The sequence below is a fragment of the Pangasianodon hypophthalmus genome, chromosome 18 (genome assembly GCF_027358585.1).
Source record: "Pangasianodon hypophthalmus isolate fPanHyp1 chromosome 18, fPanHyp1.pri, whole genome shotgun sequence".
In the NCBI taxonomy this organism is placed as follows: Eukaryota; Metazoa; Chordata; class Actinopteri; order Siluriformes; family Pangasiidae; genus Pangasianodon; species Pangasianodon hypophthalmus.
Window position 1 is genome coordinate 13,898,752 of NC_069727.1, and position 8,384 is coordinate 13,907,135.

Below are 8,384 nucleotides of genomic sequence, written 5' to 3' on the forward strand. Positions count from 1 at the left end.
TATGCATGTTAGTGTCTCAGTGGAGATTGCTTTTGCTAAAAGCTTCAGCAGACACCTTCAGCTGCCAGCGTCTGGCCAAAGCAAATTAGAGACTTGCAACGTCAGAGTGCTCACCAAGGAAACCGCCGAGTTCTGCTAAAACGACCTCAACCTGAGGGCACAAAAGAGTTTAATGTAGAGAAGTGAAGCTTAAGTCTCTGTCTCTGCACTATGGCTGAATACATTACTAACTATAAATTATATCAATTTTATAACTGATAGTCATTAATGACTATCAATTATAAAAGCATGAATATGTCCATGTTTTTGTTTTTTAAAGTGTGTATCTTCCATTGGAATTAGTTACACAAGACATCTTTTGTCCTTTGACAGATGAAGCCTCAGTGGAACTGAATAAAGAGGACAGACACATCAGCAGCAGTTCACGTTAGACATTGTCTTGTTTACTTTTAGCCTTTACTGGTATGCTATTGATCCTATCTCTCTCTCTCTCTCTCTCTCTCTCTCTCTCTCTCTCTCTCTAAAGGTCACTGACTTGCAGATGACAGAACACACGTACACACATTCTGAAGCCAGTTGTGCATGAAGTGTTAGTGAGTGTGTAAATGTCCATCAGTGAAGCTGTTTTACAGATGAGAGAGAGAGAGAGAGAGAGAGAGAGAGAGAGTATGTACCAGCATACTGTATTAGCAGAACAGTATACAGTATATATCTGCCTGTCATAGTATGAAGAACAGTGAGTAACACACACAACACACATCTCCATTCCTCAGTATGGATGCTTATTGATATTCCTAAATGTGTTTGGTTATTAACAGTTTGTAAATTGAATGAGAGAGAGAGAGAGAGAGAGAGAGAGAGAGAACAGAACTTTGAGCTTTAATATACACTCACCGTCCACTTTATGAAGCTCAATGGAAACAGAACTGCACTGTACAATACACATATACACTCACTGACCACTAGAAGACCTGTACACTGACACATTCATGCAAATATCCGATTAGTCAATGATGTAGCAGCAGTGTAGTGCATAAAATCATGCAGATACAGGTCAAGAGCTTCAGTTAATGTTCACCTCAAACATCAGAATGTGGAAAAAATATGATCTCAGGGACTTTTCCACAGTTTTTGGTGCCAGATGGGCTGGCTTGAATATTTCTGAAACTGCTGATCTCCTGGGATTTTCACACACAACAGTCTCTAGAGTTTATAAAGAATGGAGAAAAAAAAAAACAGCCAGTGAGTGTTAGTTCTGAAGGAATAAAGTACTCTTTACAACCATGCTAAGCACTCTGATATTCAAAACCATTCTCCTGTAACGGACTGACAAATGCGTGAAACTACAATCATTCTTGAATCCTTCTGCCTATAGTTATGGCTCTGTTCTCCTGTGATTGTATACAGTATGTAACAATTGTAGCGCATCAGTGAATGTGCGGCTCACCGAGTCTGGGTGCTTGGCCCCCGCTGCTTGCAGCTTTATTTATTTATTTATTTATTTATTTATTTATTTATTTATTTATTTATTTATTTTCAGTTCTCCAGTGTAGCTCATCCACGTTAATCTTCTACATATTGACTAACATGACTGCTAGCACACTTAAGTTAGGGACTTTAGTTAGGCAGGGTGGAGGATCTGAACCTTAGATTAGTTATGTTAATGTTATAAAATTCTTTCAGTACTCAAGAGAGAAGATGAGATACCAACTCAGGTGGAATAGAAGCAGGCCAAACCAAATTTGCTGTGTAATGTGTGTGCTAGAAAGGCTTAGAAGGTAAACAAATAGCTGTTCCAGTAAGTGGCCACCACTCAGATACCTGCAGCTTTAACTTTGAAGCAGTGTGTGAGCTTTTCTAAGCATCCCCAACCAGGTGACCATAGAGAAGAAGGAGACACATACACACACACACAACACACAAGAAGAAACAAACGACCTGCAGGATTCGCTTCGGCTCATTACCAACAGAGCTAATGGGGCAAAAAAGCAAGCCTGGATCACAGCTGCTTGAGTGTGTGTATGTGTGTGTATTCATGCTTGAGCATGGTCAGACAGAGCTATGCATGGTCTCATTTTCTTTCCTGAGAATTCACCCCTGCTGTTTCACTGATTGTTGTGTATACACAGGGTCAAGACCTCTGTGTGGTGATGCTATCATTTGCAACCATCAGATTACAAAATCTTCTTCTGTCAAATGTGACAAATATACGTCATGTAGAAAGAACTCACTGTACTGTATGTACTGAGCAAACAGAGTTAAAAAGTCATAGTTTAGCCTTTGACATTTTCATATAATGAAACCAATAGGGTCAGGCCTCTGCTTGCTTTGGAGAAGATTTTCAGCATGTAGGTGTGTGTGTGTGTTTTGTGTGTGTGTGTGTATGTGTGTGCCCATGTGTGTGGTGGTCGTGTGCACACAGAAAAACTCTGAACTCACAGCTATGAAATGAATTGAAGCTGTGCTGCACAGGCAGGTAATCATTGCAGAAGGCTATTAGGGTGATCTCAACCTGGGAACTGGCTGTTTTTCAATTTCTCTTTTTCACACACACACACACACACACACACACACACACACACACACATACACACACACATACACACTCAGAGCTTCAACACTCTGTCACTGTGGCAGAAAAAGAATGAATCAGTTTTTCCTAGAAAGAAGGCCTCTGACTTTGATAGACAGCTGGAGTAATCTTTGACACAGTGCACACACACACACACACACACACAAAAAAGTGTGATCTAGTGTGAAAATAGCAGTATGCAGGCTAATTTTACTCTTCCTAATTGGCAGCATGCAGGTAAACACCTTCCACTCAAATGAAAAAAAAATGTAGAACTAACCAAGTGTGCTGAGGAGAAATGAGTATGCTATTGAAATTTCAATTACAGATATATCCTTCTGACTGATTTAAAGTGTACTTTAATCCATATTTCTATCTGAAGTCTATGTTTGTGATAGACACACAGTAAATACTGATAATTAAATTGAGCCCAATCCTTTGGTTGACTAACCCTGGTCAAATTAGGTGGAAAATATGGGGGCATGGCACAGGAGGTGATTGATGGAGAAAAACTGGTTTTAGGACATAAAGCTAAAGAAGCTAAAAACAAAAGCAAGTCTTTCACAAGCAGTGGGACACTTGGGACAAAGTTAATTAATGGACAATAAACATTGACTATTGCAGTGAAAAATACTGTGACATGCAGCATCTACAAAAGATACAAGAACATGATTCAATATAGAAATCCATTTCCTTCACCTCTGCTCCAGTCTGCAGCTGGATGAAAAATATGAGAAGCAAGTGTGAAAGTGGGGACTGGGGTTTTTCCTTGCATATGTGAGACAATATGTAAGTGCTATTTTACACTTTCCCTGTTAGCATGTATCATATTAGTACATGCATGCACACATGTAATAACCCCTTTTCTCTAACAAGGTGCTAGTGCTGGAGTTTGTAAAAAAAAAAAAAAAAAGTTGTCCATATGTGAAATCATTTTGGATCCAGCATCAAAATGCTGATGATCGGGATTCAAGTGACATTCCAGTGACATTCATATTCAGTAACACTTTATCCTGGTCAGGGTTGTGGTGGATCTAGAGCCTATCCTGGGCACAAGGCAGGAATACATCCTGTATAGGAGGAAATGAGACACACACTCACCGCTAGGGGCAATTTAGAATTGGCAATCCACATGGCATGTTTTTTTTTTTTTTTGAGGTAGAAAGAAAGTACCAGGTGGAAAACCAAGTGGTTCCATGGAGGACATGCAAAACTGCACAGACAGTTACCTACGTTCTGGATCAAACCCCAGACCCTAGAGCTGTGAAGCAGCAAAACTACCTGATGTGCCTCGTTTGAAAAAAAAAAATTTTTTTAAGAAAAATATAACAAAAAAACAAGCATTGCTTTACATAAAGGCCTTAACTGACATTATTTAGAATAAACAACCGAAGTACTTTAGCATCAATACACCCTAAGTAATATCTCTTCTACTATTAACAGATGAACAGATGCATTAACAGATTATTCCACCTGGATAACATTCACCCTGAAATTCATATTTGGGGCATGTACTATGAGTACAAATATGACAATAAGTAATTGTATTTTCTTTAGTAGAAGAGTTGTTTTTAAAGTAGAATTTTTGTTCTGTACAGAGAAGATCAAAAGAGTTAATCAGAGCCACTTCTCATCTTGAGGATTATAAAGTAGGAATATATTAGAAATATACTACAATTCTATTAGAGAGAAGCTTAACAGTGCACACTTTATTCCAAGCACACTGGTAATGCAGCTTTAACCAGTAGTGAGGTTATTTTGTGTGAAAAATGTTTTAGCAAAATGGCATTTCCACATATCACTAATGTTTTACTTTCAAAGCAAAACTTGTGCGACTGCAGGCTGCTTCAGGAAGTGATGTCATTATGTAAAGTGTGTTTATTTCAAAACAGCTGTTTAATGGCATTGAGTTGCCGACTGTAAACATTTTAAATGGATTTTCAGTTTATTATTTGTATTATGTGCACGTAGTTGATGGAAAGCTTGTATCTAAGACAAATAACCCTGCACCCTAGTTCATGATGATGCAACAGTGCTGGACTCACAACTAATGCTAAGCCTGTGCTTTTTTTCTTTTGGAAGTGTGTAACTTACACTGGGAATGGTGGGGGTACATCCTGAGAACATCTGATATACCTCATTTTGACAAGTTTTGAATGCCTGTTAAAAATATTTTATATAATGGCTTGTTGCAGGAACTCATGCGTTTAAAGCAAAGACTACTGGAGAGGGATTGGTTGGAATTTTTCTCAAAGGGGCCAGGATTTTTAGCCATATCCCTTACGTATGATTGAGTGTGAATGTGTTAAATTTACACACACATACACACACACACACACACACAGACACACACACACACTTGCTGAAATTCTAAACACCCCTACTCTGATTCTCTGCCTGTCCGGTGTTATGGCCTGTGCTGTGTCTGTGAGACCATCTACCTGTTCCCGTCTTCATCTGTACTCATCTTAACTGAATGTGTCATGAGATTCCTGCATGGTGAAGAACAGGCTGCGTAAAAGCCCTTCAGTGCCGGCAGTGGGGTAGATGTGCTACTATAGGTGGGTAGGATCTGTTTTCAGATCAGTGTGAACGATGTATGTGAGAAGTCAGTGCGGATATCTCTCAGCACGCTCTGAGGTTAATAGTTAGCGCCCCAGCAAGCTAAACAATTCAGCCTCCAGAGCAGGACCTCGGATCAATGATTCTGACAGGTGTGGACAGGTAGTGTGCGTGTGAGAGACTGCTGAGTGATGCTCTGGTGCTTTCGTATTTTAGCTTTCTGGGTCTGATTTTTTTCAAGAAGTCAGCCAAAAAGAGGGACAACTTGAGCCTGCAGCATACAACTGTAGAAATCAAAATATTTGATGCAGTCTTTTCCCTCCAGACAGAATTAAAACAACACCATGTGTTGATACAGCATAATGGAAGCTCGTTATTTCACAGCTAGCCCTTAGCGTCGCGAAAAAGCATACAAAACTCTTCATGCATATAAAAGCAGCTTCAATTCTTAGAACTAAGATCTGCTCTTGTTTTCAGACCATTACATGCTCAAATATGTGATGAAGCATTCCATCCAAATTGGTTTGATTTAACTGAATGCTTTTGACAAGAGCCAAGACAAGAGGGTTCTCTTTGAGTGCAGGAGTAACGGAGTTGGCTGATGAAGAGCGCCCACACACAACTCCATGAAGCAGAGCTCGCAGCCTGCCACAAATCAATATTTCATACAGATATGAAATGACATTCCGATGGCTGGCCCAGATGCAACAAGGGCAGCAGTAAGAATCGATCATATTTCCACTCCCTCCAAACAGTGCCTATGCACATCATCTTCCCATGCCATTGCCTCTCACATCAACATATGTGCACTGAGCGTTTAGATGCAGCCACATGATATTGAAATTAATAGTAACTTAATTGCACATGACATCTAATCATGTCTGTAAAACTTCTAAAGCTTTTGTAGCTGCATCGGAAAAGATCACCTTTGAAGGTATTCAGGCCAACAGCATGTAGATATGCTACAGATGATACATTCTCTGTGCTAATCAGGTCACAATCAGTCACTTTTAAGAATGTGAAACCACAAACACACATGCAGACATAGTGCTCTGCTCTCAGTGGAGTTGTTGTATCTGCGGCCCTGTTCACTGGTAGTTGGTGGCTTCATTAGCTGTGGCATTTAAAGGAGAGTCTCTCTATGGTCCATACAAATGCCACCGTGTGTTCCTCCCCACCCACATTACTGCGACATGCATGGAAAGGTTAATCAAATCCATAAGCAATGAAGATTTCTGATCACGAGGCAGCTTTTCGTAGCACGTCTGAAGCAGAGCTATTCAGCGTCCTCTGTGTGACCACAAATTCCCTCCGGGGTTGCTAAAAGATTTTGAATCTACAATTTTTTTTCTTTTCTTTTCTTTTTTTTTTTTTTAAAGCCAATTAATGTTCTTCATGTTTTGGTTGCTAAAGTTACAGTTGAGTCTCCACTGCCTGTCACACACTCAGTGTCTTACTGAAATCTTGATGAGATAACTCCTTACATGACTCCTTTGTTTTACCAATCAAATGTTTTCAGTCATATTAAGCATGACAGTGGCTGAGGCAGATTGATTAATTAGAGGATTAGCAGAAGCAGGGTGATAAGGCACTCTATTATTTGTCTGTATTTTTTGTTACAGCAGTTGGGGTTGCTGTTGGGCTTGGTTCCTTAAAGTCCAACTGATCAGCTTCAGAGCCTAAAAAACTTCTAGTTATTTCCAGTTTAAAAAAGAAAATCCTGGACTTTCAATGTGGTCTCAGACTTTTGGACCCCACTGTATGTAATAACATTTTTAATGGATTTTCAGTTTATTATTTGTATTATGTGCATGTAGTCGATGGAAAGCTCGTATCTAAGACAAATAACCCTGCACCCTAGTTCATGATAACACTGAATGCTAAGCCTGTGCTTTTTTTTTTTTTTTTTTTTTTTGGAAGTGTGTAACTTACACTGGGAATGGTGGGGGCACATCACTGAACACATTTGATATGCTTCGTTTTGACAGGTTTTGAATGCCTGTTAAAAATCTTTTATGTAATGGCTTGTTGCAGGAACTCATGCGCTTTAAAGCAAAGACTACTGGAGGGGGATTGGTTGGAATTTTTCTCAAAGGGGCCAGGATTTTTAGCCATATCCCTTACCTATGATTGAATGTGAACTTTTGGACCCCACTGTATGTAATAATAAAAAAAACATCTTAGTACACTGATGTTTAAGAAAGCTGTGTGGTTTTTATTCTGCCTATACTATTTACTTTGTAAATATTACAACATACACTACTGTGCAAAAGTCTTAGGCACCATAGCTTTTTTTTTTTAATACAAATTTTGTTATAGATGTGCTTTTTTATAACTTCTGCATTATTGAGTGAGTACAAAAACATTTTAGATTTCTAAACATTACTTTTCCAACAAAAAAATTAAATGCTACAGAATATGCTTGTGTCTCAGTAAAGAAACCAACATATTACATAACAGACCACTTTTCAGACAAAAAAACCCATAATGAAGTTTGTCAGGTTTTATCTGCAAAAACAGAAGCAAGTATGACAGTCAAAGAACCGTTGCAGATTCTCCAAGATGCTCAGAAAAACTTACCAGCTAATTTCCTTATAAAACTGCACAAATTGTACCTGGGACTGCTGATACATTTTTAGCTGAGTTGTTACACCAGATATTGACTTTGTTTAGTTTATTACTGTCTACTGTATATTTTTTATGTAGAAACATTTTCATTATTTTTGAAGGCGTCTTTGCTTTACAGCATTTCTTCGCATGTGTCTAAGACATTTGCACAGTAGTGTATATTACATATACATTTACCACATTTAGCAGATAAGCATTCCTTATCCAAAGTGACTTACAGAAGTGCTTTGTAGTCTCAAAAACAAAAACATATCATCCCATAACACTAGGTCAACACTTAGATCAGTACAGCATGACAAGAAAACATACAAGACAAGGGATTGATTTTTTTAAAAGTGCTAATTCAAGTGCTTGGTTAAAAGTTAGGACAGTTAAGAGAACAAAGGTAGTCAAGCTTTGTTTAATACAGGCTCAGATTTTGAGTTTTGGAAGTGGACTTAGTTTGAGTTTTATTAAGCATTAGATGGTTTTTTTGGGGCTACTTTACCCATCAATAATATTTCCTAATATCAACAGCTTAGAGCAATAATTATACTTTAAAACCTTAGACTTGATATCATTGCTAAAGTGAAACAGTATAGACATGGTCAGCTTTTTTTTTCAAAAAAAAAAAAAAAAAAAA